The sequence below is a fragment of the Rattus norvegicus genome, chromosome 7 (assembly GCF_036323735.1).
Source record: "Rattus norvegicus strain BN/NHsdMcwi chromosome 7, GRCr8, whole genome shotgun sequence".
Taxonomy (NCBI): domain Eukaryota; kingdom Metazoa; phylum Chordata; class Mammalia; order Rodentia; family Muridae; genus Rattus; species Rattus norvegicus.
Genome location: NC_086025.1, coordinates 98,585,960 through 98,600,223, shown reverse-complemented (window position 1 = coordinate 98,600,223; position 14,264 = coordinate 98,585,960). Strand labels below are relative to the sequence as shown.

General features: G+C 39.0%; 1 pseudogene; it reads left to right on the top strand.

Annotated features, from left to right (window-relative positions):
- The first annotated feature begins 3,993 nt into the window (after positions 1–3,993).
- Positions 3,994–4,548, top strand: Psmb3l3 (proteasome 20S subunit beta 3 like 3; annotated as a pseudogene).
- The last annotated feature ends 9,716 nt before the right edge of the window (positions 4,549–14,264 follow it).

Here is a 14,264-nt window from a genome sequence, read left to right as displayed (position 1 = left end):
TTTAATAAACTCTCACACAAACTTTCCAGCATGAGATCTTTGCAAATAAAGATTAACTTACTTTGTACTTAATTCTGATGATGTTTTCAGTGAGGACAATGATTCATATGCATTGACTTGAAAATGGATCCAATAAAGTGCTAAGTTTTAAGATCTGTCTTGAAACATTGTGGTCAACATGATTATTTCCATATAAAATCATGCTGGCACATACGTTGGAGGAAGAATAATGACACAATAACTGGAATAGCCAACATTCTTAATGGTGTAGCATTAAATACGGTTTCATCGAACCACTTACTGACCAAATGAGATGCTATTCTTCACACGTGTTTACCTTTAACAAACAAGGAAACACATACACAAGAACAAAAGAGTTTTCTTTGCCCTAGAACACAGAGCTAACACTTTCCACTAACGTGACTGAAGAATTCACAGAATGACTTCTTTATGATTTTTTTGTACAGTATTTATTATCTGAGATTATCACAACAGGATATTTTCATCCATACAATCATGGTTAACAACAAAAAAGTCTTCATTTTGAAAAAGAAAAGTACACTTACTCTTCGGTTACAGAGTTGAAGAAAAATCTACAAGGTGTACTCTAGGAAGGGGCTTTGATCTGTGGGTGTTAAAAATCTATTTAGTTGGAAACCACTTAACTTTGCTTTGCCCTGGTCTAGGATGCACATTTTCCACCCCACAATGCTGTTGCCCACAGAAATGCAGTTTTTACTCCTCAAGGTTGTATAGGGTGCATTCCTGTAGATGTTAGGGTTGAGATATACACAGAAACTTTTGGTTTTCAACTTCTAACTATTTGTATAATTAAAATAGACAAGAAGCTGTAGAAGCCTGACGTCAAACAAGAAGCTACAAAGAGGATGTGAGACCATTTATGTGTTTGAGAAACAGGATCTCAATGGACAGAGCAAAACAGATATTCACAACCATTAATGATCTTTATTCTTCCTTAAATGTGGAGTCAAAGACTGACTATTTTAAAGGCTTGCCTTTGAAACATAAAATACATTTTAAAATAATTTTCTTGAACTAATGCTCTGTAAGATTTTTAGTGGACCATGGGTTTCCTCCACAATATTTAGAACATTTAATCTGATGAATTACCAGAGCTCAGTTTGAAATCTTTATTGATCAACATCACAAAGATATCTACATAGAAAAGAAAGCCATAATCAAGCCTATACCCTTAGTCAGACTATGCCTAGAGTCACATTTGCTTGTCTCCAGGTTGAACCAACTTAAAGTTGGTATTTTGAGCTTGTTTGCTTGCTTGCTATCTTTCCTTTATTCCTTCCCCCTTTCCTCCTCCCCTCCTTCCCTCCCTCCCTCCTTCCTTTCTTCCTTCCTTCCTCCCTTTATAGTTCTTAAATACTTTAACCTTCCTTCTAGCCCATTACCCACCAGAGGTAGTGGAAAAGAAAGTTTATTAGGATATGGGCAAAGTGGACCATTTAGAAATTGTTCTTTTGAGCAAATCCCATCTGTGTTGTCAGGAAATCAGCAGTTCCACTTACAGGGCAGCAATAGCATCTCAATCAATTCACAAACACTTCATGAATATACCAGCAGCCCAGGGCAGTAGTGTCAGGAGAGTAAACACAAAGCAGCAGCGGTGGCATGACCAAAGAGAAACAGCCAGGCCTCGGATAAATTGTCACAAGTCAACAGGAAGGATTAGGACCAACAGGGACACCAGGAGAAGTTCTCTGCCTTGCTTCTCTCAAGATCAGTGAAAATGTGAGACCAAGAAACATTGCAAAGCTAGCTATGCAAGCCCACCTCCTGCCATTGTCCTTTGAGTCCTATTAATACTCCCTCCATACATCATGTGTCCTCCATAGGTTGTGCCTCATCATGTTTCTTCTCTCAGCCTGTGAGCCTGTCTTAGCAAAACTCCACATGAGTCTATATCAGCTGACCTCACTCTGCCAATCAGCCTGAGTCCTCAGAAGCAGCAAGAAGCCTCCAGAACACCACCAGAAGTTTTGTGGTACATTTCTCTCTGTGGAGTGATGACAGAACTCAGCTACTCAATGTAAGGTGAACTAATGCACATGTGTAATTAGAGAAGAATCCTTCATCAAGCATCCTTTCATATGCTTGCTTTAGTAAAACATCCTTTCACCTGTTTCTGCTCAAGCAAATCGTTCCTTCATGTGTCTGCGTTAGTAAAAACATCCTCTCACCTGTGTCTGCTTCAGTAAAATACCGCTTCACATGTTTTTCCCAACAAAACACCATCCGGCACAACTGACTTTCCAAAGAAACCATAATCAACTTTATGTGTTCCCAATTTTTTCCTTACCCAAGAGAATGTGAACATCACCAACTGCAACCAGCATAGAGCCAGCAGCTAATGTTCAAGCATACAAAGCTGTCGACCTTCTCCATTTCTCTATTATGAGAATTCCTGTTTACCCTTCTACCACCTGCTCACCTTCTCTGTAATATTTCATGTATTTCATGACTGCTCTAGATACTCTGAATGTTTATCTCACTTTGACTGCAGATCTTGCAGGTATCTGATGTGTCCTATCTTCACATCCCATCATTCATACCATGAACTCACAGTTAGAGACAGTTTGCTTAACATTTCCTAACACATAGAAATTTTAGAAATGACTTTGGGGTCCAGAGATATAGGCACATGCATCTATAATCAGAGACTTCTCCAAACAATCACACGCATAGACTTTTCTATTTGAACATATTTACTCCTACCATTAAAAATCAGGGAGATGCTAGTGAGAGGGGATAAGACTTCAGTCAGGAATAACATGTTTGTTTTGTCATTAGCTCTATTCAACAAAATACTGAAGAGCACTGAGTGTTCACATTTCAAACTTGGAGAAAGTGCATATTAAATATTCTCATAATAAAACATGTTCATTATTTGAGGTGACAGACAGATATGCTAACTAGCTCAGTTTCATTGTTAAACATTGTATTTATAAATCATAGCATCACTCTGTGCCTCAATATGCTGAATATATTTAATAATAAAGTACATTGAAGACTTGCTAAACAGTAAATTCTAAATGACCTCTTAGTAAAATATATCCAGTATTTGAGTGACAAATATCTTAACTAGCCTGGTTTCATTATTCCACATTAAATTAATAAATCATAACATCATGTTTAGTCCCACATACTAATGGAACAAAAATTGTCAACTTTAGTAAATAGATAAATTGTTATTATTATCGTAAAAATAAATACTAGCAATCGCAAGTGAAGATTTAAATGGTAATGAGAAAAACATGGAAATGAGAAAATTAATGTAGCAATGACACACAATAGTTTTGTCAGTAAAAAAGCAGCGACGTTAGATAAATTTCATTACTTTAATTTATAATGCAAAGAATAATTGTGAAAATAATTTTGCAAACAATTAAAGAGCTTAAATACAACAGGCCATCATTCAGATTTGATAATAATTGCTCTCAGAGCACAACACAGGGCCCCAAAAGGACTTTCACAAGACTCAGTCTATGGCCACTGGGAGAAAGATGACCACTTGAGAATGTGTTCTTTAGAGTTCTCTTTATTTTGATCCTTTAACTCATGCTCTTCTTACTCGCCTATCTACAGCTTTGTCCAAGTCAGCATTATAAAACGCTCGTGTCGGTGTCTTCATCAGCTCTGTTAGAGCTGAGAAGCTGAAACAGCAAGATGTTTCCTTCTGTGATTCATATGATCGCAGCTCCTTGAGGCCTACGTTATAAGGGCATAAATCCCTCTGGAGCATTGGGACTCCACGCTCATATTTCATTATCTCCCTCAGAGGCCTCCTCCAAGTACTGTCTACCACTCAGGGACTTTCAACATGTGAATTTGGAGAGGAAATGAAGATCACATAGCACAGTGTGAAAATATTTGTTTCTTAAATTACTTATTAAAACAAATTATCAAAGAGGGAAGTCACTATGGGTATGAAATGAAAAAACGAGGAAAAGGGTAATGAACATGGGATTTGATAATTCATCCCCCGAGAGCCAGTTTGTAGGAAACGCGGTGGAGATCAGGCTCCCAATCTACAGCCAAATCTTGTCTATTATGTCCTATAATGGAGGGGCCCTCAAGGCCATGAAGGGAAAGAACTGTGTGGCCATCGCTGCAGACAGGCGTTTCGGGATCCAGGCCCAGATGGTGACCACGGACTTCCAGAAGATATTCCCCATGGGTGGCAGGCTCTACATAGGCCTAGCCAGCCTGGCCACTGATGTCCAGACAGTTGCCCAGCATCTCAAGTTCCGACTGAACCTGTATGAGCTGAAGGAAGGTCGGCAGATGAAGCCTTACACACTCATGAGCATGGTGGCCAACCTCTTGTATGAGAAATGGTTTGGTCTGTACTACACAGAGCCTGTCATTGCTGGCTTGGATCCGAAGACCTTTAAGCCCTTCATTTGCTCTCTGGACCTCACTGGCTGACCCATTGTGAATGATGACAACCAATCAAAATGCAGAATCGTGGAGCCCAGTTCCAATAGATACATCTACAAAACACTCCCCACCTAAGGAAGTTCACGAACATTGCAAACAACAGAGCAGAAGGACTATAAGAGTCAAGAGTTTACTATGAGATTTCTGTCATCCGGCAATGTCAAAAGCTACATCCACAAAGTCTCATAAATGTGCCTACCCAAAGGTAGGCTAAACACAGACAATGCCAATGGACACGGCAAAGTCATAAATGTGCCTACCCAAAGGTAGGCTAAACAAAGACAATGCCAGTGGACATGGCAAAGTAGAAAAAACAAACAAAAAAAATTCCAAGAGGCCTCAGTCATACACAAAGAACTAGAAACAACTGAGTAAAGCTGGGAGTGGGATACATAGTCTTCCCTGGAACAGATCATATTAGTTGGTTTTCCAATGCCAAATGGTCAGTCCTGAGAACATACATATAAGTAACATTATATGGACTGAACAGGATATATTTAGGAATATATATATATATCCATGTAAAAAGAATTATTAACAAAAGGAAGTCATGAATTTGAAGAAGAGTAGGGTAAAGCATATGAGAAAGTTTGGAGGAGAAAAGGGTCAGAAGTATTGTAACTATACTGTAATCTCAATACATTTCTCCTTCCAACCCTCCCAATGTATCCCCCTAATATATTCCACTGTATAAATACAACCCACTCAACAGTTTCATTAAATTTTCATTATGGTGCTAGGGTCGTAAACCGTCTATTGGTTTCTTTGACTAAAGACATGAGGATGAGGTCCTTGGTTCACCATGCTATTCATTCTCAATCATTTGAAATGGACTTTTATACTTTTCAGTTGCTAGTCATGTTCTTGATCTGATTACAAATGTCCTGGGCTTCCCTCTAAAACCTAATTTTAATGATCTGGGTACAGTTCAAGTATAGCCGAATGCTGTCTATATACGTGAGAGTGAACCCTACACATTAACCATCTTCCTTTTTCCATTCCATTCACACCACCAAATGCCCAGCTAGGAGACAGAGTAAACATCCTGTACAACTTCAGGCTGTGTCTGCCAAATCACTACTTCAGACTCCTTTTACTAAAATGTCAGCTTACAAAGGACTCAACATGCTTTTGTAAATGACTGATGAATCATCTGGATAATGTGGGTAATTGACCATCATCATAAAGATCCCCTTCCATTTTGTGTGAACATATAAAAGAATGAATCTAATACTCAAACTGCCATCATTCTATGCCTAATCTTGACAGAAAGTTGTCAAGTACTAAAAAGTGTGACCCTCACAACCTGTAATGTTTATATTGTAAGCTCAGCCAGGGGATAGAGTTCTAAGAAATTAAACCCAGTGGGGCAAAAAATTAAATGGAAAACAAGCAGATCTGGGCATAGTTATTAATGAATTATAGAAGACACTGTATTGAACAACCCCTCCTCCTAAGTCTCCTTCAAGGCTGATGAATCCCCCTTCTCAGCTCCTGGCGGTACTTCACAATGGATGTAGATAACTCCACCTTGCCTCACTCTTGGAAATTGCCTTCAGTCAAACAGATGTACCATGACCAAGATTATATACTTTTGTAGGCAACCTATATTCCATAATGGATCTATGTAGAGGTATAAAACTGGGACTTCTTGCTTCAAATTGGGACAACCCTGAAGATCCATCCTATCTCTAGTGCTCCCCCACTCTGGGCTGAGTTCTCTGTATTAACTGGGTGAACTTCCTCATTTGTGGGATCCCAACTTTCCTCACTTCCTTCCAATGTGCCCTTAAACAAACTCTGGCACATATATCAAATGTGTTTCTAAGAAACCAAGTAAGATTCACCTATCTCTAGTATGTTTGTTCATTTCTTTAGCAATTCTAGTGATGACCTTGATTAACAACATTGTCTTTATCATCCCATTTTCCCCTTCAATTATATGGCCTGTAGATGAATTCACTAAGACCTGTGGGGTTGTGTCTACCTATCTATTCATCAACATGAACATTTTTTCTCTACTTATTAGGTATATGACCTTGTTTGTTTCCTTATAACCCTGCAGCAATTCAAATATCCCCCATAGAGAGAGTAAAATTGGTTTAGCATTATTATATAGTGTAAAATATTCTTGCATTCTCTCTAGGTCATCTTTTAATGGTCAAAGGACCCTTTCACAGAGGCAGCCTCAGGCTGTTGGATACACTGGTATTTATCTTATGATTTAAAACAGTAGCAAAATTACAGTTATGAAATAGTAAAGAAAATAATTTTTTGGCTGAAGGTCGCCAAACATGAGGAAATATATTAAAGGGTCACAGCATCAGGTACGTTACCACATAGTGTGTCAGCTCCAACTTTTGGTAACTGCTGAATCAAGACAGACTGAGCAGAATCTTACCACATACTGCTCTCATCATTCTTCTGAATCTATTAAGATCTGGGACTCTGATGCTTATAGAATAAGGCTATAATTAGCCAGAATAATATCAAGAACTTCACTAAGTTTCGATTTCAGACAAACGAATGTGATTTAAAGATGAATATCTATGTTGCACTGTGTATATTTTCATGCAGTACTTGGAAACATGAAGTAAGTTACTCTTCATTTATATGAAATTCAAATTTAACTGGATATTCTGTATTTTCAACTGAATTCTTGTTTTTGTTTTGTTTTTTTTTAACTTGAGTATTTCTTTTTTTTTTTTTTGGTTCTTTTTTTTTTTTTTTTTGGAGCTGGGGACCGAACCCAGGGCCTTGCGCTTCCTAGGCAAGCGCTCTACCACTGAGCTAAATCCCCAACCTGAGTATTTCTTATATACATTTTGAGTGTTATTCCCTTTCCCGGTTTCTGGGCAAACACCCCCCTCCCCCCTCCCCTTCCTTGTGGGTGTTCCCCTCCCAACCCTCGCCCCATTGCCACCCTCCCCCCAACAGTCTAGTTCACTGGGGGTTCGGTTTTAGCAGGACCCAGGGCTTCCCCTTCCACTGGTGCTCTTACTAGGATATTCATTGCTACCTATGAGGACAGAGTCCAGGGTCAGTCCATGTATAGTCTTTAGGTAGTGGCTTAGTCCCTGGAAGCTCTGGTTGCTTGGCATTGTTGTACATATGGGGTCTCGAGCCCCTTCAAGCTCTTCCAGTTCTTTCTCTGATTCCTTCAACGGGGGTCCTATTCTCAGTTCAGTAGTTTGCTGCTGGCATTCGCCTCTGTATATGCTGTATTCTGGCTGTGTCTCTCAGGAGCGATCTACATCCGGCTCCTGTCGGTCTGCACTTCTTTGCTTCATCCATCTTCTCTAATTGGGTGGCTGTATATGTATGGGCCACATGTGGGGCAGGCTCTGAATGGGTGTTCCTTCAGTCTCTGTTTTAATCTTTGCCTCACTCTTCCCTGCCAAAGGTATTCTTGTTCCCCTTTTAAAGAAGGAGTGAAGCATTCACATTGTGATCATCCGTCTTGAGTTTCGTTTGTTCTAGGAATCTAGGGTAATTCAAGCATTTGGGCTAATAGCCACTTATCAATGAGTGCATACCATGTATGTCTTTCTGTGATTGGGTTAGCTCACTCAGGATGATATTTTCCAGTTCCAACCATTTGCCTACAACTTTCATAAAGTCGTTGTTTTTGATAGCTGAGTAATATTCCATTGTGTAGATGTACCACATTTTCTGTATCCATTCCCCTGTTGAAGGGCAGCTGGGTTCTTTCCAGCTTCTGGCTATTATACATAAGGCTGCGATGAACATAGTGGAGCAAGTGTCTTTTTTATATGTTGGGGCATCTTTTGGGTATATGCCCAGAAGAGGAATAGCTGGATTCTCAGGCAGTTCAATGTCCAATTTTCTGAGGAACCTCCAGACTGATTTCCAGAATAGTTGTACCAGTTTGCAATCCCACCAACAATGGAGGAGTGTTCCTCTTTCTCCACATCCTCGCCAGCATCTGCTGTCACCTGAGTTTTTGACCTTAGCCATTCTCACTGGTGTGAGGTGAAATCTCAGGGTTGTTTTGATTTGCATTTCCCTTATGACTAAAGATGTTGAACATTTCTTTAGGTGTTTCTCAGCCATTCGGCATTCCTCAGCTGTGAATTCTTTGTTTAGCTCTGAACCCCATTTTTAATAGGGTTATTTGTCTCCCTGCCGTCCAACTTCTTGAGTTCTTTGTATATTTTGGATATAAGGCCTCTATCTGTTGTAGGATTGGTAAAGATCTTTTCCCAATCTGTTGGTTGCCGTTTTGTCCTAACCACAGTGTCCTTTGCCTTACAGAAGCTTTGCAGTTTTATGAGATCCCATTTGTCAATTCTTGATCTTAGAGCGTAAGCCATTGGTGTTTTGTTCAAGAAATTTTTTCCAGTGCCCATGTGTTCCAGATGCTTCCCTAGTTTTTCTTCTATTAGTTTGAGTGTGTCTGCTTTGATGTGGAGGTCCTTGATCCACTTGGACTTAAGCTTTGTACAGGGTGATAAGCATGGATCAATCTGCATTCTTCTACATATTGACCTCCAGTTGAAGCAGCACCATTTGCTGAAAATGCTATCTTTTTTCCATTGGATGGTTTTGGCTCCTTTGTCAAAAATCAAGTGACCATAGGTGTGTGGGTTCATTTCTGGGTCTTCAATTCTATTCCATTGGTCTATCTGTCTGTCTCTGTACCAATACCATGCAGTTTTTATCACTATTGCTCTGTAATACTGCTTGAGTTCAGGGATAGTGATTCCCCCTGAACTCCTCTTATTGTTGAGGATAGTTTTAGCTATCCTGGGTTTTTTGTTATTCCAGATGAATTTGCAAATTGTTCTGTCTAACTCTTTGAAGAATTGGATTGGTATTTTGATGGGGATTGCATTGAATCTGTAGATCGCTTTTGGTAAAATGGCCATTTTTACTATATTAATCCTGCCAATCCATGAGCATGGGAGATCTTTCCATCCTCTGAGGTCTTCTTCAATTTCCTTCTTCAGTGTCTTGAAGTTCTTATTGTACAGATCTTTTACGTGCTTGGTAAAAGTCACACCGAGGTACTTTATATTATTTGGGTCTATTATGAAGGGTGTCGTTTCCCTAATTTGTTCTCGGCTTGTTTCTCTTTTGTGTAGAGGAAGGCTACTGATTTATTTGAGTTAATTTTATACCCAGCCACTTTGCTGAAGTTGTTTATCAGCTTTAGTAGTTCTCTGGTGGAACTTTTGGGATCACTTAAATATACTATCATATCATCTGCAAATAGTGATATTTTGACTTCGTCTTTTCTGATCTGTATCCCTTGATCTCCTTTTGTTTTCTGATTGCTCTGGCTAGAACTTTAAGAACTATCTTGAATAAGTAGAGAGAGAATGTCTAGTCCCTGATTTTAGTGGGATTGCTTCAAGTTTCTCTCCATTTAGTTTAATGTTAGCAACTGGTTTGCTGTATATGGCTTTTACTATGTTTAGGTATGGGCCTTGAATTCCTATTCTTTCCAGGACTTTTATCATGAAGGGGTGTTGAATTTTGTCAAATGCTTTCTCAGCATCTAATGAAATGATCATGTGGTTTTGTTCTTTCAGTTTGTTTATATAATGGATCACGTTGATGGTTTTCCATATATTAAACCATCCCTGCATGCCTGGGATGAAGCCTACTTGATCATGGTGGATGATTGTTTTGATGTGCTCTTGGATTCGGTTTGCCAGAATTTTATTGAGTATTTTTGCGTCGATATTCATAAGGGAAATTGGTCTGAAGTTCTCTTTCTTTGTTGGGTCTTTGTGTGGTTTAGGTATAAGAGTAATTGTGGCTTCATAGAAGGAATTCAGTAGTGCTCCATGTGTTTCAATTTTGTGGAATAGTTTGGATAATATTGGTATGAGGTCTTCTATGAAGGTCTGATAGAATTCTTCACTAAACCCATCTGGACCTGGGCTCTTTTTGGTTGGGAGACCTTTAATGACTGCTTCTATTTCCTTAGGAGTTATGGGGTTGTTTAACTGGTATATCTGTTCCTGATTTAACTTCGGTACCTGGTATCTGTCTAGGAAATTGCCCATTTCCTGTAGATTTTTAAAGTTTTGTTGAATATAGGCTTTTATAGTAAGATCTGATGATTTTTTGAATTTCCTCTGAATCTGTAGTTATGTCTCCCCTTTCATTTCTGATTTTCTTAATTTAGACACACTCTCTGTGTCCTCTCGTTAGTCTAGCTAAGGGTTTATCTATCTTGTTGATTTTCTCAAAGAACCAACTTTTGGTTCTGTTGATTCTTTCTTTGGTCCTTTTTGTTTCTACTTGGTTGATTTCTGCTCTGAGTTTGATTATTTCCTGCCTTCTACTCCTCCTGGGTGTATTTGCTTCTTTTTGTTCTAGAGCTATTAGGTGTGCTGTCAAGCTGCTGACATATGCTCTTTCCTGTTTCTTTCTGCAGGCACTCAGTGCTATGAGTTTTCCTCTTAGCACAGCTTTCATTGTGTCCCATAAGTTTGGGTATGTTGTACCTTCATTTTATTTAAATTCTAAAAAGTTTAATTTCTTTCTTTATTTCTTCCTTGACCAGGTTATCATTAAGTAGAGCATTGTTCAATTTCCATGTATATGTGGGCATTCTTCCCTTATTGTTATTGAAGACCAGTTTTAGGCCGTGGTGGTCTGATAGCACGCATTGGATTATTTCTATCTTTCTGTACCTGTTGAGGCCCGTTTTTTGACCAATTATATGTTCAATTTTGGAGAAAGTACCATGAGGAGCTGAGAAGAAGGTATATCCTTTTGCTTTAGGATAGAATGATCTATAAATATCCGTTAAGTCCATTTGACTCATGACTTCTCTTAGTCTGTCTACGTCTCTGTTTAATTTCTGTTTCCATGATCTGTCCATTGATGAGCGTGGGGTGTTGAAATCTCCTACTATTATTGTGTGAGGTGCAATGTGTGTTTTGAGCTTTAGTAAGGTTTCTTTTATGTATGTAGGTGCCCTTGTATTTGGGGCATAGATATTTAGGATTGAGAGTTCATCTTGATGGATTTTTCCTTTGATGAATATGAAGTGTCCTTCCTTATCTTTTTTGATGACTTTTAGTTGAAAATTGATTTTATTTGATATTAGAATGGCTACTCCAGCTTGCTTCTTCCGACCATTTGTTTGGAAAGTTGTTTTCCAGCCTTTCACTCTGAGGTAGTGTCTGTCTTTGTCTCCGAGGAGTGTTTCCTGTAGGCAGCAGAATGCAGGGTCCTCGTTGCGTATCCAGTTTGTTAATCTATGTCTTTTTATTGGGGAGTTGAGGCCATTGATGTTGAGACATATTAAGGAATAGTGATTATTGCTTCCTGTTATATTCATATTTGGATGTGAGGTTATGTTTGTGTGCTTTTCTTCTCTTTTTTTTTGTTGCCAAGGCGATTAGTTTCTTGCTTCTTCTAGGGTATAGCTTGCCTCCTTATGTTGGGCTTTACCATTTATTATCCTTTGTAGTGCTGGATTTGTAGAAAGATATTGTGTAAATTTGGTTTTGTCATGGAATATCTTGGTTTCTCCATCTATGTTAATTGAGAGTTTTGCAGAATATAGTAACCTGGGCTGGCATTTGTGTTCTCTTAGGGTCTGTATGACATCAGTCCAGGATCTTCTGGCCTTCATAGTTTCTGGCGAAAAGTCTGGTGTGATTCTGATAGGTCTGCCTTTATATGTTACTTGACCTTTTTCCCTTACTGCTTTTAATATTCTTTCTTTATTTTGTGCGTTTGGTGTTTTGACTATTATGTGACGGGAGGTGTTTCTTTTCTGGTCCAATCTATTTGGAGTTCTGTAGGCTTCTTGTATGCCTATGGGTATCTCTTTTTTTAGGTTAGGGAAGTTTTCTTCTATGATTTTGTTGAAGATATTTACTGGTCCTTTGAGCTGGGAGTCTTCACTCTCTTCTATACCTATTATCCTTAGGTTTGATCTTCTCATTGAGTCCTGGATTTCCTGTATGTTTTGGACCAGTAGCTTTTTCCGCTTTACATTATCTTTGACAGTTGAGTCAACGATTTCTATGGAATCTTCTGCTCCTGAGATTCTCTCTTCCATCTCTTGTATTCTGTTGGTGAAGCTCGTATCTACAGCTCATTGTCTCTTCTTTTGGTTTTCTATATCCAGGGTTGTTTCCATGTGTTCTTTCTTGATTGCTTCTATTTCCATTTTTAATTCCTTCAACTGTTTGATTGTGTTTTCCTTGATTTCTTTCAGGGATTTTTGTGTCTCCTCTCTATGGGCTTCTACTTGTTTATTTATGTTTTCCTGGAATTCTTTCAGGCATTTTTGTGATTCCTCTCTGTAGGCTTCTACTTGTTCTCTAAGGGAGTTCTTCACGTCTTTCTTGAAGTCCTCCAGCATGATGATAAAATATGATTTTGAAACTAGATCTTGCTTTTCTGGTGTGTTTGGTTATTCCATGTTTGTTTTGATGGGAGAATTGGGCTCTGATGGTGCCATGTAGTCTTGGTTTCTGTTGCTTGGGTTCCTGTGCTTGCCTCTCGCCATCAGATTATCTCTAGTGTTACTTTGTTCTGCTATTTCTGACAGTGGCTAGACTGTCCTATAAGCCTGTGTGTCAGGAGTGCTGTAGACCTCTTTTCCTGTTTTCTTTCAGCCAGTTATGGGGACAGAGTGTTCTGCTTTCGGGCGTGTGGTTTTTCCTCTCTACAGGTCTTCAGCTGTTCCTGTGGGCCTGTGTCTTGAGTTCACCAGGCAGGTCACTTGCAGCAGAAAAGTTGGTCTTACCTGTGGTCCCGAGGCTCAAGTTCGCTCGCGGGGTGCTGCCCACGAGCTCTCTGCGGCGGCAGCAACTAGGAAGATCTGCGCCGCCATTTCTGGGAGCTTCAGTGCACCAGGGTTCCAGATGGCGTTTGGTGTTTTCCTCTGGCGTCCGAGATGTGTGTGCAGAGTGCAGTCTCTTCTGGTTTCCCAGGTGTGTCTGCCTCTCTGAAGGTTTAGCTCTCCCTCCCACGGGATTTGGGTGCAGAGAACTGTTTATCCGGTCTGTTCCTTCAGGTTCCGGTGGTGTCTCTTCTTGTTTATTTTTAAGAATTTAATATTATTACATAATTTTCCCTTGTCATGAAATATGTATAAAATATTGTAGAACATTCCCCATAATGTTCATATTTCTGGATGTGAAGACAAATCTATTTTTAAAATGACAATATTCCTGTGCTTATTGGTTGTACAGATATAATCTTATTGTTTGAATTTTCTTATCACTCATGTCCTTAATCTATAAAATGGGTATTATCTAGATGTACCTTATAACCCTGCTCTTAAGAAAGATCAGAAACACTGATAGGCTGGAGAAGTAGCACTCACATAGTATACAGGAGCTTTTATGTTTGTTTGCCTCCCAGCACCATAAGAGAATCACTTCATTTAATGTAAATACATAAGCACAGATTCTTAGTTGACCTAGAAGAATCATCCAGAAACTAGAGTTTGGGTCCAATGGCTGGCTATACACACTTTGAAAGCGTTCGATTTATATTACTAAAATGCTTTTTAAAAGTCTAGAGTGATTTTTCCTCTAGTGGATGTGAACAGCTGCCTTTTCTCCAAAACCAATATCAGATTATATTAACTCATTTTAGCAATTAGCATGGTTGTGATTTTATCAAGTACACTTAATGAAAACCAATGTTCATAGTCTAAACTTGCAAGGGAGCGCTATCTTGAAAAATGACTATTATTAAGAATTGAAAATTCAAACTACTTCACAGAATAAATCAAATTTGCTACCTCCTCTCTCAAACTCCAGCAAAGGTCAAGGTTAAATTACCCT